A 27886-nucleotide genomic window follows, 5' to 3' on the forward strand; every position below is an offset into this window, starting at 1 on the left:
AATTTTAAGAACTTGTACACATGCATCAATCGTAAGTTGATTGTATGATAATGCAAGGTAGACACGCAAAGGTTTTCTCAAGTGTCATCGTAAGTATCTGTACTCTCATTGCCTTTCTATCGTTGCATGAGATCCAATGAAACATAGGGATTCATTATTTCCCTAGCTAATTATGATAATCGTATCATTGGTGATAACATAGTCCCAAGATAGTGTTGAGATCCAAGGATGCAATAAAAAAGCTACAAGTTTAGAACTTCATGATAGTTCAAAGCATGAAGCCTTAGATGCATAGGACAACAGTCTAAACATAGGACAAAATAGAGAAATATTTAGTATCTTATTGAAAGACTTTGTTTTGAGAATAGTTTAATATTCTCTACTAAACATGGCCAACCATGTGAAGGTAGAAGCTCATTTGGCCCCACCCCCCTCCCCCTAACATCACTCTACATTCCCCATTAACATCTAACATTCATTCATTCTTTCAACCATTAATAAAATGTAACATTCAATCAATATCACATGATAACATTCAATCAATATCAGATGATAACATTCATTAACACATTAGATTTTTTAACATGCAACATTCATCAATATTTTGCATTAACACATAATTCATGAACATTCATTAGCACATAATTAAATTCACTGAGACATAAAATTCAGTCATTATCAATTAAGGTATGTAGATGAAAATCATTTCTTTTTTTTCTTTCTATTTCTTTTTTGTGTGTAAGCTCTAAGAGGAGCATCAGTGTCATCATCAATTCACCCCTCATCAGTTGTTCTGTTCTCTATTCTTGATGATCTCAAATTCCTATGCTATTGCAAAAGGGGGTCCTCTGCAATAACAAATAAAAGAGTTAAATTAAAAATAATTTATTATAATTGTTACAAGTATTTAATTATTTTAAATAACATAACTGTGGCGGTCTTTACCTGATCTGACCACATCATTTTGTCTAGACTCAACATCAACATGCTCATGAACATCGACCCCTCAATCCTCTACAGCTGCTATACAAAATTTTATGTTAATCCAAACACCAATTGCAATTAAATATAAAAAAATTAATAGAAAATGTATACCTCCACCACTGGGATGCACATCATGCGAACCTCCAACATCCACAGATTGTGTAGAAGGATTGTGAAGCTGCATTCCAACATCCTACGCATTGTTATCATTGCCTGCTTAAAATAGATATACTCACTTTATATTGGAACTTAACATCAAATAGACTAATTGGTAAAGTATTCAATTTGAAATAAGTTTCATTTATCTTATTTACCTGTGGCTCATATGCATCATTATTAGAACCTTCCACACTGATTTCAACTCATAGCCATTCAGCCACAGCTCTATAGCCTTATTGGAAGCCAATTCTCTTATCCTTTTCTGTGAGGCATCTCTTGAACTTTGAGCCCTACATTTTTGCGTGGTATGGTGAATTTTACTTGCATTGTTTCATCAACCAATAGAGGGTAGTTAAAATATAAAAAGAAATGGTAAATAGTTAGTAGGGTTTCCAACCTTTGTTACACCTTATTTTGGTCATGTTGGAGTTGTTCTAAACTATCTTTGGTGTTTGGGAGTCCTAGAGGATCCAATTGCACTCTTGGTTGGGTGCGTAGAATAAAGGTCAAGTGTTGCAATCTACCCTGTGATTGGTAACAAAAATTTTTCCTTAGACCTAATTTTTTTTGGGTTGTGTTGATGTTTGTTTTGGTTTCCATTTATGTTAGAGGGTTGGAGTTGTCCAAAACACTTTGTGTCAAGGTTGGGTGTATGAGGCCTTGAATGGTACAAGGGAGAAGTAACTAGTATGCAGCCTTATGTGATGAGTTGGGTCCATGAATTAAAGGAGCAGTTGTAATAGCAGATTAGTTCCTTGTTTGAAGGTGAATCAAGCCTTGAATGTTCTTGTGGAGAACAGAGGATTGGGGTGATAACTTGAATTGCTTAGTTGTTCCAAGGTGCTAGGATTTTTTTGGTGCTTCCAAAGTGTGTTACTCTGCATCATATATTGGTGTCGAGGAACATTGAGATCTAAGTTGAGGATCAAGAGCATAGACAAGCTAGTCTATCCTAGCATTTTCCATCACATTATATAAAAAATTTGATACAATTTTTCATTTACTAATACTTACAACTCATGCTTGAAGTTTCAAATAACCACCAGAGCTAAGCTTGTGTGTCCCATGCTTTTCTAGTCTTGTCTTTGTTGCCTTTGATGTGTTAAGAAATCTATGAGAAGTTTGAAATATGTTAGATAGTATAAATATAGAGGTTAATTAGTACATAATTACAGTCTCAACAATATCACATACCTTGTTGTACTCTCTACTGGTGTAATATTATTTTTCTTGTCAACTTTATACTTTCCATCAAAAATCAGAGCCTGCCACTCAACCTCAAGAACATAGGGCGGATGCTCATACCTGGGGTTATCTTGTAGATTTTTTCTATACTGGTCCCTAATATACTTCAAATATAAACCAAATTTTTCAAGGAGCTTGTTTCTCTCGAATGCCCAAGGTCCAAAGAGTTGGGTCATGCTCTCTATAAGATCATCCTTCAATGGTTTGTCTTCGTTATTCCACCTTTTAAGTAAAAAAAAACATGTTAGACTCAAAAATGAAGTGAAGCTACCTTTAATATAGTTCAATAAATGGATGAAAAGGAAAACTACTCTAGCAATGATATGAAATCAAAATAGTGGTTTGGGGTTTTAGTTAGGATATGATGTTTGACCAGGTATGCAGGGTGGGCCCGAATATTTGCAAACACTCGTCACCAAGTTTTCTCCAAAAAACATCATTCCCTACAAAATAATCATGGGATCATTAGTTGATGAAGAGTGATCAAAAACTAAATTACTATTATATCACTATAGAATAATAATAACTTTAAAGTACTTAGAACTTTGGCTACTTTTAATGGAATGCCTTCATCGTCGCTGATGATCAATATGACATCCTTCACCGTTCCCATACTAGGAACATAGGAACATACAGGAAATGATACTGTAGCTCCTATTGCAAAAATTTTCATAAGTTTCATAAGTCTTTGTCACGAAGTATAAAAGAACAAATGATAATTGATGTTAAAAAGTTGTAAAAAAAAAATGGTTTGTTGCTGTCATAAGAGAGAAAAAGAGGGATTTGTGTACCAGTAGATGGTGCAATAGTCCATGCCTGTAAGCTGCGTGTTGTCAACTCAACAGTTAGAAGAGATTTGTGGTTGTCTTGGATAGAGGTGGCATCGTCATAGGATACAATTGATTTGAAGTTGAAGAATAAAATTGTTAGAGCATGCATAAATATAGAACATGTGGACTAGCATGGACAAGATTGTTAGAGCATTAAAAAAAAAGATTGTTTGAGCATGTATTGTTAATGATTATGATCATTCCTATATATATTCAGTGGAAAACACAAGTGGGGAATGGAACATGTGATCTACCTGAACCACCTGCAGCACCCTCATCATGGGAATGGGGCTCAAAATCTTGCAAAAAACTCTATAAAGACAACACATCCATATTTTAATTAATGCCATAAAAGAGCATAACATAAAAACCATTATTGAACTCTTGTTATAATTAAAAATTTCATTAATACTTACTTTTAAGGTTTCAGAGGTATGTAACAATTTAGATCCCCTATCTTTTATTTCCTGAGTAGTAGGCTTTATGGTTGCCAAACGTATAATTTCTCTACCAATTTTCTTTAGCACCTTTTTAATCGAACCGATCGGGTCATCGATCTCTGCTAAATTAATATAGAAAGGGTCCTCCTTAGGGGGGGGCTGCTGATTAGGGACTGTAGGTTCCTTTCCCTCCCTCTAACCACTGGCCCTCTATGACAACAATAGTATTAGTATTATCAAAATTACTCCAAAATAATGAAGAAAACAACATTAAAAAAATAACATTTTTCTTCTATCTAGTTTGCATAATTACAATGAGTTTTACCTACTCATGTGTAGATGAGTCGGGAACATCGCCAGCATCCCCTCCCGGCGATTGCTCCATATTGTGCCCCTGTGTCAAAGATCAAGTATAAAAATATTAGCCAAAAATTTATTGACTAAATGCTATGTTGGAGTCATTGATTAGAAGTTGGTTCAATAGTATGTACCACCCCATGATAGTAGCCTCATTTGTATCTATGCGGTTCAAATTGTAATCAATAAGAAGCTCTTCCCCTACATGTATTGACTTCATCACACAGATGAATACACAATTTCTCTCGTAGGCTTCAAATATGCAATTGGGTTGCTTTATAGTTGACCTAGGTCGTGTACTATTTATAAAACCTGCAATATTCCCTGTTGCTTTTGGGCTTCCATCAATGTATATAGCCACACTTTTACTTTGATTATTGTCTTGTTGTTGTATATAATTTTCCGAGAGGGCATACCTACACATACTTTTTTTTTATTGAACAATATGCATCCAACTTTTGTAATCGTTAGATGGTCCAACATACTCCATCAATTCAGAAACTTTTTTGTAAGACACCTTTATGCCGTCCATAGAAAATAGGCCCAAACCATGTAATGATGATGGTGCTATGTGATATATCCTCTCGTTAACACAAAAATCAGTGTTTATTGGAGGAATTTCCTTGGGTACCGAATGTTTCTGTAGATGTTGGTACCTTGAGGGCACCCCGATGTCACCTTCCATCTCATCATCATAAGAACATGACCCCCCTTGAGCAAGGAAAAATTTCATGCATTTATTGAATTTCCTTCTAGTCCTTTGACCTCTAGTTAATCTCCCTATTCTAGATAAACTGCATGCCTCACTTTCCTCTTCTATTCCTATATTTCCCTCACTCAAGGAAGACACTTCTGAAAAATACTTATTCACTGGCACCTGCAAATGGGAGAGATCTTAGAAGACATCAATCTTACTATTGATAAGTGTATTAAATAGACTGTCTATAAGGAGAATTGACTTATACCTGTCGATCCCTAAGACTATGTGGGATGCTCCTGAAAGGGGTTTAGTTTCTTGCAAATGTAATTCAATTATCGTGAGCATAATCACATCATAATCATAATCACATCCATCATAAGTATCACATAAAAATTAAAAACATTAAAAGGTACACAATATAACACTTAAATCAGGCTCACATTATAAGCCTACTAGGGAAGTAGGCCTAGTGAAGGGCTAAAACTGGGTTTTTGTATCAGCTGATGAGTTGAGGGTTTAGTCACCTTGGGGACATGCTATTTGAAGTTGTTTGATGTGTGTGGAGGTGGAGGAAACACCTAGTTAAGGTGAAGTCAATTTTGTCACCTATTGAGGCATTGTGAGCATTTGATAGTTTGTTAATTAGATTGCTTGGATGAATCCAATGGATGGATTGAGGGACATTCGTGGGATTATTCCAAAGATGTAGAACCTAAGGTGGCATAAGGATTTGGTGTGCACTCTGATAGGTTATGGAGTTGGCTTGGATCAAGGAGAGGGGTCTTATGAAGATGCTTGGTTGGTCTTGTGAGAACACTATGGAAGTCCCTCTTGTTATAAATGATTGCAAGTCAACCTAGGGTCTCTGCATCACCTATAGAGGTAGAATTATTAACCAAAAAATTGGGTAAGCACTTATATTATGTTTTCCCTATGAATTTTCTTCTAGGTACAACTCTCTTTTATAGATATTTAATGAATTCTCTTTTCTAAACTAAACACTTACAAATGCTTTTGACCTGAAAGAAAATAAGGCTCAATACATTCATGTATCAATATGTGTTTTAAATAGTTTTATTTAATTAATTTAGATTAATGGTTAATTTAGATTAGTAGTATTCTATTTGTAGTTGAAACTTCTAGCTTTTAAATAGATAATGAATAAACTATGTAACCATAAAAGACAAATATATTTCTATCAAGAAATGAATATTAAATAGATTAAGGATTGATGGCATACCTCTAAATTTCATCATCATCATCCTTGTCATCATTATCATCATCCTCCTCGTCATCATTATCATCGTCATCATCGTCATCATCCTCGCCATCATTGTTATTGTCGTCATCATTGTCATTGCCCTTATCGTCATCATCATCAATATCATCATCATCAACATCAACATCATATTCATCATCATCATCAGTAGCAGCATCATCATCATCATCATCATCTTCTTCTTCTTCATGAAAATTTGTGTCAGGAACATCATCCAATAACTGTCGATCGTGATCACCATCTACATCATCTTCTACTTCTTTGGTATCCTCTTCTTCCATCGCATTATACTTTATTGGCCTTCCTCTCGGTTCATGTCTAACAGAAAATGACCAACCCAGTTTATGTGGAATCTCTGAGTAAAATACCTGCTCACATTGGCTTGGAAGAACATAGGGCTCATCCTCAACTGGCTCAAACGACCTTGTATTAACCATTGTAAATCCATTATCATGTTCAATAATAGTTCTATCAAGATCATTTGGATTAAGTCGTAGCCTATGCCATTTGACAATGAAGAGTACTAATTTGAAGGAACTAAAGTCACACTCAAGTATATCATCTAAAATTCCATAGTATCAATTTTCAGACTCTCAAGGATGTAAGTCATTTCTAGATGAAATATTAGTCACTTGAAAGACTGTAGTTTTTCCTAAATCACAAGTTTTCTTCGTGTCATCCAACACTTTGACGCAAAATTTTTGACCATTATAGAACATAGCCTTGTGGTGTTTAACCTGAAATAATATGTGAAACATGTCAAAATTATTGTATTGTGAGTTGATAAACATATGGGTGATTAATAAATTTGTATGTACTTGGAAATCTCTTGAACCACGTGCTAAATCTATTTCCCTTTGCGTAACATTGGAATCTCCATTACAATGAGCTTCTTTAAGCAATGAAGATACATCTTCCCATGTTAATGTGCAACCAAAATGTTGACATCATTCAATCCATACCGTCATCCAATCAAGATTGTTTGCAATATACAAATGTAGTGCATCCAACTCTCGAGCACCTGTACAAAAAAAAAAAATAGACAACTTACAACCGATTTATTTTGAAGATTAAGAAATAATTTATTACAATACCATCTTATAATTTATTACCTCTCACTTTCCTCAATGTACCTTTCCCCATCAAGTACTCCCCTTCTAATTTTTTAAAAGGCTCAAGATCCCAAATGCGATCTACATGGATATTTGATGCAAAATTAGGAAGATATTCAGTAATGTACACCATAGTCTAGTATACCATATATCCCTCTACCATAGAACCCTTAGGATGTGCTCTTTGTTAAACCAAAGCCTTCAAATATTTCAAGTGCCTCTCAACCATCCACATTGACCTAGTGTGTACAAGTCCACACAATTCAATCTCTTCAACTAGGTGTATGAGGTAGTGTTCCTGTGCATTGAAAAAAGTTGGAGGTAGACACTTTTGCATTTCACATAGTAAATGAGGAATTCTTCTCTTCCAATAGTGTATATCTTCTTTATGGATTTCTTTAGATGACAACCACCTACAATAAGATATTCAATTCACAAAAAATATATAGATACACGACTTTACAAAATAATATACAATAGATTAAATAGCAAGTAAAAAAAATTGCGAATATAATAAATATATACAACAAATTGAACAGATATTACTGCTTACGTCATGTATTTTCCAAGATTGTTTATCACTTATTTGATGTTATTGTTGAAGTGCTCTGGGAGAGATAGAGGAAGCACATACTGCAGTAATTATAAACCAATCATTTCATTATTTTCTAACATAACATAATGAACAATACACGTAGTTTATGAATATATTGTAAATACAGAAGAACATAACTTACCTTGATGAAAGTATGCCAATCATGCGTTTTGAGCCCTGGCCCAAATTCACTTTTTTTTTATATGAGATTGTTTATGTTCGCAAAAAATCCTGTGGGAAATTGAATTTTTTGTATGACTTCTTTTATGGCATCACTTTGCTGCTCCATTAATAACCAAGGAAGTGCACTTATATTTATCTGATCTCTGTTGCTATTTGAGTGAATGAAATTGTTCAATGCATGATTGGATTCATGAATATCATTACAAATTTTGGCAATTTTTTCTTTGTCATACCTTCCATCCAATATTTTCCACAATGTCTCTGTTATATTCTTTTCAATATGCATATTATCGAACAAATGCACAATTTGTAAGTGTTCGTAGTAGGGCAACCTACTAAATTGTCTGGGATAGCTTTTTAGTCCCTTTGGAAGGTTGTCAATACTGCCTTGACGACCTTCACAATCATCAATTACACAATTAGTAAACAAAAATCACAATAGAAATATATAAATTACAAATATAAACCATTAGGTGGAATGACATTACCTCGATGATTAATTCTATTATATTCCAACTTCCATAGGTGAGGTGTCATTCTTCGTGGCTTTGATGTAGTCTCTTCTTTCCCATTGAAAAGATTTTTTTCTGTACTTCGATACTTATGATTCCTATGGAAGAAGTGTCTACACTCATCAAACACCTGCTTTCCTAAACTTTTTGAATGACGAGATTTCATCTTTGGACCACAAATTGGACATGCAAATTTTCCCTTTGTTTGAAGAACTACAAGATAATGATATAATTGAATTATTAAATATGTTGATTTTTATAATTAGAATTATCGTGCACAACTTGAATTCACTATAACATACCACAAAAATGTTTTAGCCCTGGGGCATCATGTATTGTCCATGCAAGTATTGCATGAAATTGAAATTGTCTTTGTCCTATTGGTGTAGACACATCATACATAGTGAGACCGTTCCATAACTCCACCAACTCGTCGATAAGAGGCTCAATATATACATTCATATCTTTTACTTGATATTTATCTACTTGAATGAACAGTAACATTACATAATTATTGTGACCATTTTACTACAAGATTTGTAAGTATATGTAAATTAATAACTATCAAATGATAAGATACTTGGAACAATCATTGCCAACATAATGTGCTCCCTCTTTATTGACATCCACAGAGGAATGTTATTGTTGATAACAAAAATAGGCCACATCAAGTAAACAGATCTCATCTCTCCAAATAGATTGACACCATTTGCTACCAATGAAAGCTTGAGATTATGAGGTTCTTCTTTGAAGTGTTGTCACTTTTCCTCTATGTGCATAAATTCTAAACCATTTGTAGGGATTTGAATAATGTCATCTTGACTTCTACTATGTGCATGATAATTCATAAATTGAGCAAAGCTACTACACCTAAATAATTGTCACATTCGTGGAATAATGGGGATGTAACGAAGAACCTTTTGAGGCACCTTTTTTGTTAGTCGATCTGTTCGATATCTACTCGTATGACATACAAAGTATTGTGTTGCAAATTTATGTTCTTTATAATATATAATATGATCATTGGGACAAGCATGTATTGCTTCATACTCCATTCCAATATCTTTCATAACAACAGATAATTCTCAATATGAGCGAGGTAGAATATTTGATGGTGGTAACAGAAACTCGCCTATCAATCTACAGCAACAAATATAAGTTGTTAATATAAACAATATTAGTGGTACATTAGTCACCCTTGTTAACTATAAAGACATATACGACATACCTTAACATACATGACATTGTTATGTTGGATAAACCATTCATAACCTTCAAGTTCAACAACAACAATATAGCAGAGAGAAGAGTTGTTTGGGAGTCTTTGTATAGGGGCACGTATGCCTTCTCAAGTAGAGGTACATTGAGGCTATCATCATCATCATGATCAAATACGCTTGGATTAAATCTGTCACGGATCAGTATATTTATACCATCATCTTCAATTGTGTTTTCTAGTGCATGACCGTCATATTCCATGGGATCATTATCTTCACCTTGGATATTCTCACCTCCATGTTCCTCCACTTCAAAAACCATATTCTCCAAATTTTTGTGGTTCATATCATGTACTTCCCTTGGGAGATCAACCTATATAAAATTTATTAAAATAAATAAACCATGATCATCAACTCATCATCAAGTGATTTCATATGTATATAAATTGTTAAAATGATATAATGAACAACTTACCAGTGGATGATAGTCATGCCCCCCTTCAATGTGACCATTCTCCCTACAATGTCTCTTAACTATTTTGATTAGCAGTCTTCTCTTGTTTAAGCCCTTACAAATTTTGCAAGGAAAATAACATTTTCCATCACCTTTTCTTTTCAAGTTAGACCACAATCTAGCGATTGTCTCCCTATTTTGTTCTTCACTTATATTATCTGACATGATCGTTCTTCGTAGGAAGCAAAAATTGAGCTATGAAAACTTTGGTCTACAACTTTCACAAACTAGGAAAAACTATCAAAAGTACACAAATCTTCTTAGACCTAGTTAAATACTTTAATATTTTAAAAATAATTTCTTTGACTTTATTCCTAAGACATTTAACCCTGTCACCTTTTATAACATTCAGTCAATTGCTCTAGGAAAATTTGTGGATAAGATTATTTGTAAAACTTTGACCAACCACTTGAAGGTCTTATTTCAAGAGACTTTACAACATTAAGCCACTAAAAGCAATTTCAAAACATATAAGCTAAAAGTCTCATTAAAATATACATTAGATTAAAAAATATACAATTTTCATACTTGGGTGCATGGCTATAACTCGTGCAACGACCTTCTTGCTTAGTTGTAGAAGCTCTCCAACAATCAAATTATACAAGCTACAAGGCCTAACAGTAATTTCAAAACATATAAGCTACAAGGCAGGACATATTAAATGACTTAGCAAAAGGAACAAAATTTACAAGCTTTAGCAAGACATATTAAACGACATCATAGTGCTAGAGAGATCACAATTATATGAGTCAAACATAGTCATGAAAAAGCACATAAATTAGTTATTATATGCAATTAAAAGATATATAGTTAGATAGGGACATCCATAGGACATATTGAAGAAATGAAATGGTCCTATAGATTTCATATAGGATTTTGAAGATGATAGTGTTCTAAGGAAAAGAATCCATTCATATAACCATAATGACATTAAATTTTTAAGCATGGACAATCATCAAATACCAAAATAGAGCAGCAATAAATCATTAGCAATAGTATTTGCTTGAAAGTTTCTAAAGCCTTTTCAAAAAATCCATTTTGTACATATCATGCAATCATGGCATTCCATGATACCACGTTTCTTAGATGACTTTGTTCAAAGAGTTCATGTGCCTCATCTATATTTCCATATTTTGCATACATATCACAATTGGTTTTGGTTCTATGATGACTACTAAGGGGGATGTTGGTCTCAACACAAGAACTAGAGGTACCATAAAGAAAAATGATAAGTGTGGTGATAAACAATGTCAAGACCATCAGGAACTTTAACAAAACTTCTTCCAAGTGGAATTGGAAGCTAGTAGTACCATAATTCCAGATAAACATGTAAAATAAATTGAGTCAAAAAAAGGAATAAAACAATATACTATATTCTTTTTATGAAAATTAGTACTTTTTAAGAAATCAATTTGGAAGTTTTCAATTACCATGAATTGGATTGAGAAAGCCTAAACACCTATATCTTATGAGACTGCATATAAAAGGTGTCAGGAATCTACCTCGAGTCAAACAAATTAGAGGTTCCTATAGGATCTTGGGAAAGTATGGAGGATTTTTTTACAAGTTGTTGTAACCACCTTATATAGGTCTTTCTCCTATATGCAATATCTAAGATTTGACCATGTTCAAAGATTTTATGGACGAAGATGTTAAACAAACATATTCAACTCTAAATGATGAAGACTAGGTGTCTGAATTACCATTGACAAAGGAAACATAGATTAAAGATATTATGGATACTAGACAATCAAAAATGACAAGGCACAAGGTGTAATGGGAAAAAATAATTGATAATGGATCAGACTATAAAACTTGGTAGCCACATGGATGCTAGAGGAATAAATTAGGAAGAAATGTATTGATTTGGATCAATTTTTCTCTAAGAGGACTTTAGACTTCTTCTCTTCGGGAGTATCATGTAAGAACACCTCAAGCTTAGATTGAAGGCCAAAACTAATTAAGTTCCTAGCAGGGCATAATAAGTATAACAAATTACATCGATAATTTAGACCAATGATGTAATGGAAAACAATATTTTTAAGCCAAAGTTGGCATGGATTTATACTTTAGGACCAACTAGGCAGCATTGTGCATATTTGGTCAAAGAGAGTCGAATGTGATCAAAACCATATCATCATGTTTTTCATGATATTGAAGGTCATCATCACCATTTTATATTTTCTTGGGCCTTAGAGTGCATAAGAATCTTCGTATTGCAAAACTAAAAAAATGTTACGATGTTGTCAATGATAACATTGAAAATATTTGTGTTGGTCTTCTGGATCCTGTTGGCTTTTGGGATTCTGCTGGTGCTGAGCCTTCTACAAGGCTAGAGGTAATTTTCCCTATAGTGTAGATGTTGGTACCTTTTGTGGATGTGTGTTTTGAATTAGCATCCTGATATGAATCGTATGTACAGGGATATCTATTATCAATTTGCAGCTGAGAACAAAAATAATTGGTGCTTCTTGTTTAGCCTCCAATTAAAATAGGGCACAAAAATTGCATTAAACTTTCTTGTTTATGACCTATTTGAGATAGATTGGGCTGTAGTTTACGTTGACATGTGTGAAGCATCCTGTATACCAATTGCATAGCTGTGAGAGTGATGCTCCTATTTTTTTTATAGATCCACACATTCAAATTTCAAAATAAATATCCACACATTCTTAGTTTCTAAATTGAACATTCGATTGCCATGGAAGCAAAAACAAGTTTACAGGATATAGGACACTATTCATATAGGTGTAGGTGAACTATTCTCAATCATAAATTAGGGAAAGGCATCCAGAGTCAATACTGGCAGCGAGTGTTATGTTGGTCTAGGGCATTCTTGTGCAACCCAAATTTACATAAAAATATAGTTCAAACTAATTTGATCAAACAAAAATAAATACTAACTAATCTTATCTATCTCAAAGGGTAGAGAAAGTCCTTATCCAAGTACATTTCACAATCTGCAAGGAAAACATGCATTTGTAATCTATGGTAGGTGAATTCACCGTGTTAGTTTAGTGTAGTAAACAAACACCTAATCCTCTATGAAAAATTGTCAATATGGTCATTGAGACTCCATGGTGCATGATTTGTCAAATTCTTCATTCTCCTTTGCAACATATGGTTTCTTGATCTACTTAACATGATCTGAACCCATGTTATAATGCAATGAGAAACATTATAATGAAGATGATACAATTGATTCATTTCTTCACTAGTGAAGGTTACTCTTCCTCAAATGAGTAAAAGGACAAGGACAATCAAGAAAGCTTTCATGGTCATAGTAGTTTCTCAAGTTAACATTAATTAGAACCTTAAGAGAAAGGGTGAGTCTAGAAAGCCAAATAGCTTATTTATGAAATAGCAAATCCAGAGAAGATTGTATGTATACAAAAAAACCCCAAACCATTGATAAGAGTGAAAGCATCAAATACATCAAGAATAAGTCATACTACTATTTGCATACAAAATGCTTGAAATTACAAAGATTTATGTTGGATTGTTTCTTAGGCCGAAAGCATCAAATACATCAAGAATAAGTCATACTACTATTTGCATACAAAATGCTTGAAATTATGAAGATTGATGTTGGATTGTTTCTTAGACCATTGACAATGGTAAAAACATCAATATATCAATTATAAGTTTGTGTTCAAAATTATATTCCCTTTGATATGACTCAAGTATAGTAAACTAATTGAAATGATGAAAGTTCATGAACATAGGGATAAGAGGATTTTTTAATCTTTGTAATAAGAAAAATCAAAACAAGAAGCATGAATATGAAATTGAACTAGACAAAATAAATAAAGCAGATGAAGATTTACATGAAATTATTTAAGTGCATTTAGAGAGAATTTTGAGTGTGTCTATTATGATAAATGGTATATAGCACTTGCACACTTTGAATGATAAATGGTATACTAGCACTTACACTTTGGATGAGATGAGATGCAATGGGTATATAAATGGTATATACTAGTACTTGCACTTTTGATGAGATGCAATGCAATTCAATGGTATAGCTAATAGTATTGTATTGGTCATAACAAAAGACTATATTTATCTCTTTCCCAATCCTTCCTCACTCCCTCTCTCTCTCTCTCTCTCTCTCACATGTGCCTTTCTATACATATTATATTATCTCTAGAATGACACATTTATATTTCTGAATGTGTTATTGAGATGCACCTTGCAGAGAAGAGTATAATGGAGAGCATGCCAAATCTCTACTTAGCTTTAGTTTTGGCTTGAACCGAGGTATCTCAAATTTGATATATATTGGAGATTGACCTTTCATGATACTACATTCAATGCTTCACCCATTTTTATTTCGGTCGAATCAATTCTCAAGGGTAATGCAATTAAAGCAGAGCATGATCCATGTTTCCAATTCTATGAAACCCCTCTTATAATCTCTCTTCAATGGATTTTAGATTCTGAATCAATCGATCTTTAGATGATTATAGTAGAAATTTCTAACGTGACTACATCAGTTTTAGTATTAGAACATCAAAAACTGTTGGAAGTAGTTATATAATTGTATGGGACACATTAAATTGCAAGATTCAAAAGTGCAATACTAATTCCTCTAGACATGAGATTGATACAACTTATCTAAACATCGCTACAATTCCTATATCTGTTGTTTAGTTGTTACATACGATTCATAGGTTTTTAAATACTGCCTAATGAGAAATGCCCTTACCTTGCAACTCCTTTATGCTTGGAAACACTCCTTGAAAATCCACTGGTCCTCCTATAAAAGATCTTGGCAACCATTAACAAACATCCCATGACCCACATTGTAAGCCCTGGTTGCCAAATCCACAGAAGAAAAGAGAAAAAGGAAACAAACCTTCTGAAACCCTTGTGCGCTCTAGAGATGGATTCTGAAAATGACCAATGCACCTTTTTTTTCTCCCTTATATCCTATTAATGTCGCAATTGCGACCTTGTCAGATTATAATTAAAAAAAAAATCCAAAAACACATTACATTTGCCCGCCATAGCAAATTGACGTCGCAAATTCACCCCTAATGTATTAGTGTCTAATCAAAACTACCTACTACTCCACCTCTCTAACTATTTTAGGACCAATAGATACTCTGTCCTCAATCCTATCCCAACTCATGGGTGTCTTGCAAGGTCTACCATACAAGTCATGATAAGGTGGCATACCTATAGAGGAATGGTGCCCATTGTTATAGGAAAATCAACAAGATTTAGGTATTCCTCCCACTTGACCTAATAGTTCATCATGTACACGTGTAACATATCCTCTAATACCTGATTAACTTTCTCAGTTTGGCCATCAGTCTGAGGATGGTACATTATACTAAAGTTAAGCCTAGTGACCAATGTTTCCTATATATCTCTCCAAAAGGATGGTGTGAATAGTGAGTCTCTATCTGAGATGATCTTATGGAGAATGCCATGAAGTTTGACAATGTCTTGTAAAAATAATTGAGCTATGTCTCATTTTGTGAGAGTGGTAAACATGAGTGAGAAGTGGGAAACCTTGGTCAACATGTCAACCATCACCAAAATGTCATCATGGCAATGTGAAGATATGGAAAGACCAAAAATAAAATTCATAGAAATAGTATCTCACTTCCAGTTTGGAATCTCATGTGGCTAAAGGAGCCCATTGGGATGATCATGCTTTGCCTTCAACCTCTGGAACTCAAGGAATCTTGCAAGAATGCTAGCAATATTCATGCTCATGCCTGGCCAATGTTATAGTTTTCTCAAATCTGCATGAAACTTCTTAAGACTAGGGGGTGTTGCACAAGGTTCTCTATGAGCCTCAAGCACAATGAGCTCATGAAATCTCCCAATAGAAGGTACATAGATACATCCTCTATAACACAAAATTCCATCAAAATCTAATGAATACTCTAAATACTTCCCTTCTAAGGGTTTTTAAGAACATACAAAATGGAAAACCCCATATAGCTCATCCTTTGGAAAATGATGTAGAATACACTCTCTTAAATCAATGCAAGTAGTCATAGATGAAAGCTCATGGCACCTTCTACTTAAGGCATCTGCAATCACATTCTTCTTTCTCTTGATGTAATGAACATCAAAATTTACTAAAAAAGGAACTCCAAGTACCTTCTCTACCTAGTATTAAGGTTTAGTTGTGTGAACTTGTACTACAAGCTCTGATGATCAAAATGTAGCTCAAATCTATGACCTAGACGAAAGTTTTGTTACCTCACTATATCATGTACCACTGCTACAAGCTCTAGGTCATGAGTAGGGTAATTAATTTCATGAGTCTTTAACTTCCTAGACTCATAGAAAATAGGTCATCCATCCTACATAATGACTACCTCTATACCATCCAAAGATGCATCTATACACACCACAAAATTCGTAGAAGGGTTTGGCACTCCAAGCATCAGTGCACTCATAAGGGCTCTCTTAAGATCTTCAAAAGCTCTCTCACACTTCTCTATCCACTCATACTTCTTCCCCTTTCTCCAAAGAGATGTGATAGGGTGTGCCAATCTATAAAATCTTGCAATGAAGTGTCTATAGTATCCTACTAACCTGATAAAGCTCCTCACCTTAGTGACACTGTTGGGTGTTGGCCAATCCATGATGGCCCTAATATTCTATGAATCTAATAAGATCCCATCACCTAATATAACATGCCCTAGATAATGTGTCTCAGGTCAGATGAACACACACTTTGACAAGCTTCCAAACAACTGGTTCTCTCTCAACTTCTGTGAAACCTATCTTAGGTGCTCTTCATGCTCCTTCTTATTATGAGAATATATCAAAATATCATCAAGAAATATGAACACAAACTTATCCAAAAAGGTATAGAATACTCCATTCATGAAGCTCATGAATACAACTAGAGCATTTGTGAGGCCAAATGGTACCATAGTGAACTTGTAGTGGTCATACCTTGTACAAAATGTAGTTTTATGAATATTACTATCCATAATCTTCAACTGATGATAACCCAACTTTATATCAATATTCAAGAATACTAGGGCACCCTAAAACTAATCAAAGAGATCATCAATTCTAGAACGTGGGTATCAATTCTTAATAGTTACTTTGTTCAACTTCCAATAATCAATGCACAACCTAAGTAATCCATCCTTCTTCTTCACAAAGATCACTGGTGCACCCTAAGGTGACACATGAGGTTAAATATGCCATTTCTCTAGGATTTCCTCCAATTGGGTCTTGAATTCACCAAGCTCATAGGTAGTCATCCTATATGGTTCTCTCAATACTGGTTTGGCTCCTAATACAAGAGCTATGTAAAAGTCCACTACTGTAGGTGGAGGCATACCAGGGAGCTCTAAAGGAAATACATCTACAAACTCTTGTAGGATAGAAAAATCATTGAGGGATGGCTCCCTCTCTAAATCCTCCTCTTTGTCACTAATGGTGATAGAAAGAAATTGATATCCATTTTGCAAGCACCACCTAAGCTACATAGTGGAAATCATACGAAGAGATATGGGTATCTACACTCTGAAGATCACTCTAGGAATCTTATGCTCATCCATACACTCTACTCTCTTTTGTCAACAATCCATCTTGGTGTTGTAGGTATAAAGCCAATCCATGCCAAGGACAACATCATATGAACTTAGAGGGGTAATGTGTATATCAAACATTGTGAACATGTCTCCAATTCTAATTTGATAATTCTGGACCATGGAACTAATTGACACCCTAGCTGTTGAGGCTAACTCTACCTCCCAACTAACATCCTGTCTAATTTTCACTATCCTGTAACTCTTTACTGTAAATGGAGATATAAAGGAGTCAATAGCTTTAGAATCAAATAAAATAGTAGCCATACTACCTTTTATCATACTTAAGGCCTTGATAACTATGTCTCGATGCTTAGCTTGACGGTTATCAACTGATGCAAACACTGTAGTGCCTGCCCCTAGTTCACATTTTTTTATCGTTGCTGAACTCTTTTAGAACTAGTTTTATGTTGTTGGTTAGCAGCATTCTTTTGAAATTATCAGTTATTGTGCTATGGATTCAATTTATTATGTGATGAGATTACTTAGACTCTACATTTCATGTATGTATGATGATTATTTTTAGTGTTCACAATTATTGATGATGATTATTACATTGCTTTCAATTATTAATGATGATTAGTAAGATAATTTATTATCATATGTGCTTTCTTATGGATACTTACCCCATACTTGCATGTGTATGGTGTGCGTGTTTGCCTTACGTGTTTGCTTTTGTATGGCGTGTCTAATGTGGTTAAGAAAGGGAGTCATAGTCACCTGCTAGTCGGGATCTACATGATGCACCACTTCCTACCATTGTCTGTTTTGTTTAGTATATATTGTGTTTGTACATGTATGTTTTTTATGCAGGTTGCAGGTACCAAATATCGACTTCTCTGAATTGCCAGGATGAGCGTACCTTATCACATTATCTCAATGATAAGAGAGGGGAGATAAATTCTCAAGTTCAAATCCCAACCCTTTAAGCCATTTGTCCTAATTGAAAAATTAGGACAAGTATCTGAGTTGAATACCCACCGAATGTGTCGGATGACATATTTCATGATTTTTAACCCTTTAGATTTATTTTGTATGATTTGTTCTATGATGGGTTTTCATATTTTATCTTGGAGGTCTATGGTGAATTTTCCATTAATTAAGTCTTAATAAATAGATTTAATTAATAAATTATTTATTTGAGAAAATTAATAAAATATCATGATCTTTAATATTTTGATTGTAATTAATTAAATGTGAATTATTGGAGAAAAGAAATTAAATAAAAGAAAACTAAAAATTAAAATTAATAATAATTATAAAATAATGATAAAGTAATAAATAAAATAATAATAATAAAAGTTATAAAAATTAAAATGAAAGTTATAAAATTTAAATAGAGATTATTTAGAAAGTAAATTGGAGTTATAAGCTTGCATGGGAATTAACATGTGTCAACAACACGGGGGTTAGTGCATCAATTAAGCACAAGGTGTCTACAACTTTATGACTCATCAAAAAATAATTGGAAAAGACTCATGCTTAGTTGGTGACACCTTTCAGCGGTTTCAAGAAGCAATCCAAAGATTTCTTGAGAGCTCTTGATATTCATGCATTCATAGAAGCTTAAATGAAAAGCTTAATGAAAGCTACAAGCTTAATGGAAGCCACGAGCTACAAGCTAAAATAGAAGCTTCAAAGCTTACATGCATGAGAGAAGATTCGTATGCTCATATATTTTCTACTTGCTTCTATGCTCCTTCTAGCTCTTCTAATCACTTGGAGGATTCGATCGGCTTGGATTCTTAGAAGAATTGTGAATGATGGAGAAGGAAGGGATTTTCTATAGACTTCTGAGGCATGGCAAATTAGCATCAATGTCCAGGTGCACTCGTGATATTCTCATATTCCCTTTGCACTCTTTCTCTTCCTATCTTCATCATATCTGTTTTATGTGTCTAAATACTCTCTGTATTTGAAATTGGAATCTAGATATTTTATTAGGATGAGAAGAAAACAATAGAAAAACCTAGTTCCAAATTAAAAAAAAATTAGATTTTAATCGGGTTTGGGTTCGAATTTATATTAAATTAGAAAGACAAGATTTGGAATTAAAATAGAAATTTTATGGTGAAAATTCGAATGATTAGATGTAATCTTTCTATCAATTATATTTTTAGATGCATATGAACAAACCCTTTTATGGTTAAATTTAGAGAACAATTATTTTAATAGAAAATTCTTAATTCATCACAAATTGACCTGTCGCTGCCCCTTGGATAGACCCGAACTCAGTTATTCATAACTTTTTATCTTGATCGAATTTATTCAATCGTTCCGGTCAGAATTGACGCAACTTAGCCCTCTCCAACATATTTAAATTTCAGTCTGATCCAACGATTCATTAGGGAGATATGACCGTCGTACTGGGACTGGTTTATTCAAGGATAGATATTTCTCCATTTCCCATAACCAAGAGTTCTTTATGCTTAAACTTCACAAAAATAATATATCAAAGCATGGAATGAATTAAAGATATTATTGCAATCTTCTCTTATTAGAATCTTATTAATATGCATTAGTTTTATATGGTTTATTATCTAATCTAATTAAATCAAATTTAATTAAGATTAATTAATAGTAGAAGAAGTGTAATTAATTACTAGTCAATCTAAGTAAATGGATGAGAGAATAATTTTTTTTTTAAAAAGATTTTAATATAGTTTATATAGTGGACTTTTTATAATGTATATTGAATACTATTTAATATATATTAAACAATTTTAGAGTTGTTTAATGAAGATGATAATGTTAAGAATTTGAAGATTATTCATGTTAAAATCTACAATGAATCTTATTGGTTTGCGATAGGGATCTCTTTCAAACAACATTTATATAGACAAAATATTATTAGAACAATTAGAAAATGGAGTCTAATGGTTGATTTTAATATTGATTAAATAATTGTAAGATGATAATTTATATTATGTTGATTTAAATTTAAAAACTCTAAATGATATTGGATTAAGATTGAATTATTATGTTATTGATTAATATGTTTGAATACCTTAATGGTATTAAGAGTTAGCCAATGAAGTTCTATGTAAAAGTTCTCTAGATTGATTATTTATAGTTGTGATAAGTTTATTATTTATTAATGTTTGTTGGGTCTAACAAACTATTAATAAATAATAGTATAAATAGTTTAAATAGTTATCAACTAATACGAACAGAGTTACTTTAAAGGAGATTAGTTAATGATTGAAGTACTGTAAAAGATATTAATAAAATTGAATTGGTTAATAATTTGAAAGAGTATCAATTAACTGAATCAACGTACATAGGAGAAACTTGTTTGAGATAATAATACTTGGTATTGGAGATTTATTATAACTTGTCATTATTAAAATATAAATGGAAACTTTGTTGAAGAGTGATAAATTTGGTTAGTATAGAATTATTAATAAGATTTCCAATATAGCTTGTTATTAATTATTAACAAGATTATTATTATTGAATTATTAATATGATCATTTGAGTATTGAATTATAGTTGACTTTTAACTTACAGAATTCTAGTTAGTTATTAGTCAACTGATGTTAATTAGAACGTTGTTATGGTTATACAATTATTAATTAAATCAATTAATGAGAGTTAATTAGATTTAATTAATAATTAAGTTATGTAATAGAGATTTATTTGATATAATTTTTTTAACGAGATTGTAGATTATCTATATTGAAGTTGATAGGTTTTATTCTTATGACTTGAATTATGATTTTAGATATTGTATGGTTGTCAACGATGGTGACGATTAAATTCAAAGACTCAAAGTTTAGTAATACTTAATTAAGTTTCTAATTGAAAACTAATAAGATGTTAATAGGTCATGGATGGTGTACCTATGTTAATGGATTGAGATAAATAAAGTTATAATCTCTTATTCGAAGAATGATAATTGGTCCTCTTATAATATAACGAATAATGATCCTAAAGAAGTTAAAAGGTTAATCAATTAGAATATGGATCATGGTTAAATATAAAAGACAATTTAATTAAGGTCAATGATGATCAGTTTAGTGAATATTTATCCTTAAGTTATTCTTAGAATGTAATTCTTAATAATGGAAGGGTAATGTTATTGGGGAACAATTGGGTTGACTTGTAGGTCAAATAATGATGAAACTTAAGATACTTGAAGTATACTTGCAAACAGAAAACTGGAAACCCCTACACATTATTCAACTATGTGAATTTAGTAAACCAAAACATGTGTTTGCATCGTGTATTTTATATGCTTCTTGTTTTGGGTTTTGGGTTGACTAGTGTTGACCAGTCCTAGGTTGTTACTAGAGGCTCGGGGGTTATGAGATGTGATGGCATGTTGATCTTATTTGGTCTTGATCTTTATAAGCCCAACCATGGTTATGTGATTGTATGCTCTATGAAATGTTTGTATTTGTTCTTCAGCCTTCATGTGTGAAGCTGAGATGTATATATATCTGAGATGCTTGAGCTAATCATTTTTTAGTCATCGATCAGTTATCCTTAGATTATTTTCTAGTCGCCATGATGGGACTGAAATGTGAATTTATTCTTGATGATGTCATGTTGTGACATGTTTGACTCAACCATTTTGAAGTCTTCGATCAATATGATTTTGAGATATTCTTGGTTGCTTGTTGAGAACCAATGGATATTGTGATTTATCTTGAGATATATTGTGGTTATTGAGAACCAATGATTATTATGATTATCAGTGATGCCTTCAGTTGCCAATAAAGAACTGTTGTGGTCATGATTTTCTATGGATGCTTTTTCAGATGTTCATGGAGATTTGATGATTCTTATCTTGGAGATTTGATGATTCTTATTATGGATATTTGATGCTTTTATGCATAATTGATGATTTTATTATGGTTATCTTTTATGATTTTGAGATTTATGATTCCATGAGCTTAGGGTAGGTAATCTACTTGTAGTGTCAGAAAGTGGCTTGCAATGGGGGTCGGGGCCCTAAGTGGCTACCAGGGTAACTCATTGTAAGTTTGGTTAATAAGTGATAACATTTACACACTAAATGGAGATTAAATGAATCTAAAAATATAATTTTTTTGATCTTCTCGCCCATGCCTTGAGTGCTTGTATAGGCTAGGATGGGAGTAGTGAGAATGCATGGTTGCGACCGTGCATTCCATAGTATGTCTCGTCAGTATGAGAGGATACTAGTGGTCGTATGAGATCAGTATGGACCCGTGGAGTTTAGCTAACTGCCAAGGTAACTTGTGCATGGTAATTGCAATGACACTTTCTCGCTTGCAGAGTAGGTTTCCTACATGTCTTTGTGTGCCTCTGGGAATTAGATGTCGATTTTGTGTGATGGAACCTTTGAGTTAGTATACTTTTAAGATTCTTAGACTTATAGAGATTTGTGCTTTATGAATTGATATCATGTTTGGGACTTGAGATTATCTCCTCAGCACGGTGGGAGTGGACCACTTAGGTTTCACGCAGTCGGGTGGTAGTGTATTTTCACTCTTATCATTTGAGATCCGTTCGAGACACCATGGCTGGAGTATCCTTGGTTGGTATTTATTTTTCATTATGTTCTTGGAGCATTATGATAGATAATATACCTTATGATGGATGTATTTACTGGTATGTTTCTTATATTGATGATTTGCTTTACTTTGCATATGTTAGTTGATGATTTATTATGCTTTACTTTGCATGTTAGTAGGATGTTTTAGGAGTGACATTCCTACTATGTTAATACCGATGATCTCTTTGTTGCTTTGGAATGTTACACACAAAGGGATGGCTAGGATCCACGATGGTCTAATGATGCTATTTACAGTTGGGAGGAACCGTGCACTTAGTTATTTATGTTTGTGATATATGGTTATCTTTTGTGATGGATGTTTATATCTTTTGTGATGATGTATCATGTATGATATGTGGTTTCATTTATGTTATTGCATCATGGATTAATATTAGATGATGATGATGTACTTTATTTACTTGGATGTTTATTCTTTTAAGCTTTTCATACCCTGTGATATGTACAGTGGATGATTGAGTTAAACTAAAATATAATTACAAAAGGACACTTGTATATTGTTTAAGTACATTGGATGTATCATTTTTGTTTCATAAGGATGGGATGTTAGATGAATAGTTAATTTAGATGTGATACAACGTTAAGGGATCTTTAAAGAATGTAGCCTGTTGTGTATATATGTTATGTTTATTTTCATTTGAATTGTTGCTATTGCTTCCACAAATGTTATGAATGGTTTTATCTTTCATGTTTAAAAAAAAAAAATTGTTTGGCAAACTTAGTAAAATTCTTTGGATCCCTTGGCGGGGCATTACAAACACTTTATGGGATCTACCCATATCACCAACTATAGGGTTTGAGGTAGCCCTTCTATGACCATTGGATGACTATCCCTATGGACATTCTCTAGCTATGTAACCTGTGCCACCACAAGTGTAGCATGGTCCATGGGTATAAACCTATACAACTTGTGATCTAGACTACTATGGACCTCTAGTCCTACTAAATTTATTGTAACCACACTTAGAAGAATGTTGAGTCCTTGTTGGCTATGTCTATGCAGTTTGTGTCCTCTAATCTTGTTTAGGACCCTATGACTACCACTTCTTGGGCTTAGAGCCCCAATATCCCTATAATAGTTTCTTCCTAGAGTCCTACTATGGTTTTTTCTAGTAGAACTATTAGCCCTTAGAGGACCCTACTGAGTGCTTTTGATTCCCTTTCCAAAGGCTCTCTATTGTCCTAACTATTGGGTACGATTTCCATTCTGAGACCGATCCCAAGACTCCTATCTACTACTAGTATGCTCAACAACTAGTGCTATCTCAACTACTTGTCTAAAAGTAGTAAGGAATTCCAAGAGGACTATGCCTTGAAGAGAGAAATTAAGACCCATAATGAAATGATGGATCCATAGTTTCTCATCCTTCATGTATTCAACAAAAGGAAGGATCTTGAGAAACTAACTCTCATACTAGGCTAATATAGAGAATGGAACTCCTCTATCTAAAGTTCTCAAAAAGATACCTCTCGCAAAATTTGTCCAAAAGTGTCTCACATGTGGGAGTGTCAATCCTCACTCCTCCTATAAATTCATCCTATTTCAACTAGTTGGAGGCATTCTCCCATAGTAGATGGACTTTAAGTCATACCTTTAGATTACTCCCATGAGGGCATAATCCAAAGCACCACTAGAGACTCTATAACCAAGCTTCTTCTACTACCCCATCTTTGGAACCCAAAAATAATGGTGGTTAGAGTTGTAGAAACTCCCTGATCTCATCTTCTATATATCTAGGAGGTCTATCGGGTGGTGGCTCTAATTGATGTATTGACTCACCCTTGTGATCACCTTGTCCCTCAACTTGCCTCAGTGGGGGACTCCTGCCACTCTCTCTAACATCTATCCTATCTCTTCCTAGTACATTTGCTTCCCCTTTGGAAATATTCTACTTGGGTTGTACTATGGGTGGAAATCTCTATTGGACTACCCCAATCAGGTTTAGGAGAGCATCCAAAATATCCTGGTTAGGATTCTATAGTGGTGATGGAGGAGCTGGTGGTCCATCCTCCTATTCTACCTCAACACCTGCAGCTCTATGACCTCTTCCTCATTATCCATTTTTTTTAATGGGAGGCATCCTTTACAAAGATTAAAGTTTTAATTAGTTGAAATATAATGGGTTTATGTTCCTAGTGTTAAAATCAACACTCTAATACCAAAATATCATGCCCAAAAAATCAAGGCAAAAACATATGAACAAATTTAATTTTTTTAAAGGTAAATTCAACTAAGTTAACATATAAACATGTAGAATATCATTTAGTACACTATAGAAGAGTGATAATATGGTATAATTAGTATTTGGGTTACAAGGTCTAGGTACATAGTTGAGATCATATTGTATCACATGAGGATGTAGAGTCGATATTCTATCCTACTGCACATGTCTAAAACCCTAGATTCTAATGCTACAAGGATGCCTAGGCAAGGTGGGATAAGTCAGTTCATTAAACTTTAGTTCCATGTTTAATAAGGTATGTCATCATATTTGAGGAAAATTTGATTAGTAATATAAGTTATGTTAGGTTGGTTTGATACCTCTTTCACTTGTTTACTATACTATCACTTGATTTTGGTTATAATCATAATCCAATCTAGAACTAATTAAAATATTAAATAATTATTAATAGAGTATTTACAACCTCCATCTTATCTTCTAATCATAACTTGACACATCCTATTATGTTACCTAGTCAACTTGACTTATAACACTTGTGAACATTACATGAATACTTACTAACCCGATGACACTTTTGAATCAAAACATTAATAGATATTAAAAATGTTAGAATATATAGTCCACTGATATAATTGAGAGAGGGGGGTGAATCAGTTATCCAACTATTATCACTATTATCAACCTTAAGCAAACTTAAACATATGAGTAATATAAATTAAAACCACAAAAAGATACTCATACACAATAGCACTAGATATGTTAATTATTGAAAACCTTGATCAGAGGGAAAACCCCAATGGGGATGGTACCCAAAAGATGATGTACTAATATAAATATTCCTTGTTAGAGGATGGACTTTATTTGGAGTCTGTGAATACATTTAGTACATATGAGTCTCTATTAGGAGACTTTGAATCCCTATTAGGATATTCCAACCCCGTTAGGAGTTGTGGAAGATAGTTGAACCCACTGCCCAAATAGCTTCAAGGGAAAGACCAATGAACCCACTATCCAAATGATCTTTATATTATTCCTTGCAAAATAATAGAATTGTTCTATACTATTCCTTCCTCTTTCTCTATCCTATCAATGAGTCCTCTGCTTCTTCTAATCTTGTAACTAGATCACAAATCTCGCATCCAATAATCCCTTGGATTTCTTACACACATTCAATAAGAACTCTTCTTTTCACACTTTGCACTTCATGCAAGGATCACAATACTTGAACACATGATACAATCAAGGAAAACATATTTCCTTTATACCATATCTTCATAATAATTCATTAAGTCAGCCTTAAGGCTTTCCTAATTAGTTATAATAAGATAATTAATTAATTACAATTAAAATAGCACTGTTGGCTCACAGTCGATACAAAACTTCACATGTCTGATACTAGGGCTTGTGCACTTGCTGACATCATCATCTGACTATCCTCTATCACTTCTTTACTACACATCACTTCATTACATCTCATATGTAAGATAGCCAACAAACATCAAGAACTGCTTTTCCACTACTCTATCTTTGAACTGTTCTCTACAAATCAGGTACAACTTCCATACGTCTTTGACTAAGACTCTATGCACTTGACCATGTTAGCAATAGATCGTGCCAAACATGTCTATAACTGTGCATCACCAAAGAATCAAACCATTTTCCATACCATCAAGATCTATGTCTGTTACTCAGCCAATCTTTACAGAAACCATGCTATGTTGACATCAATGACAAATACAATCATTAATACAACATGTCAATACTCTCCAATGCTCAGGATACTCCCCAAATTTAGTATCATCAGCATTCATGTTAATAATCTCCCCCTTTTGCATTGATGACAACATAGATGAAAAACATCTAAGTTCCAAGAATACCAAGTAATACTTTGCTACTGCTACTGCTCTCATCTTCTCAAATCCTCATCAAGAAAATCTAAAAATATTCTAGATTTTAGGACCAACATTAGTTGTTTACATTCTAAATAGAATCTTAAACACAAAAAATACACAATAGGTGCATACTCCTTCTTCTTAGACATCAATTGCTTACTTCACGCTAAAAAATTCCCAAAACATTAGGTGCATATTCCTGCTTCCTTTCATGAATCTTTCTAAATCTCTCTATAGAGATATCTCTAGTTCATGCCTTAGGATATTTTCTCCTCTATACCTTAGGAGATTTATTTTTTATGCATATTCTCTCCCATTGACATCAATGTAAAAGACCTCAATCTCAATGTTACAGCATACCAATTGTTAAATACCAATTGCTAATCAGCTACTCCAAGTCATCAATTGGCTTGAGTGTCCAAAGACACTATTCAAAACCAAATACCAAGAGTCCTTAGTGAATTAGATCATCATAGATACTACACCATACATGAAGCATCAACGTTCAGTCTAGGATAATAATAGTGCTCTAGAGCATTGGATTGATGCA

The sequence above is a fragment of the Cupressus sempervirens genome, chromosome 4 (genome assembly GCF_028749045.1).
Source record: "Cupressus sempervirens isolate cs-2001-9-10 chromosome 4, ASM2874904v1, whole genome shotgun sequence".
In the NCBI taxonomy this organism is placed as follows: Eukaryota; Viridiplantae; Streptophyta; class Pinopsida; order Cupressales; family Cupressaceae; genus Cupressus; species Cupressus sempervirens.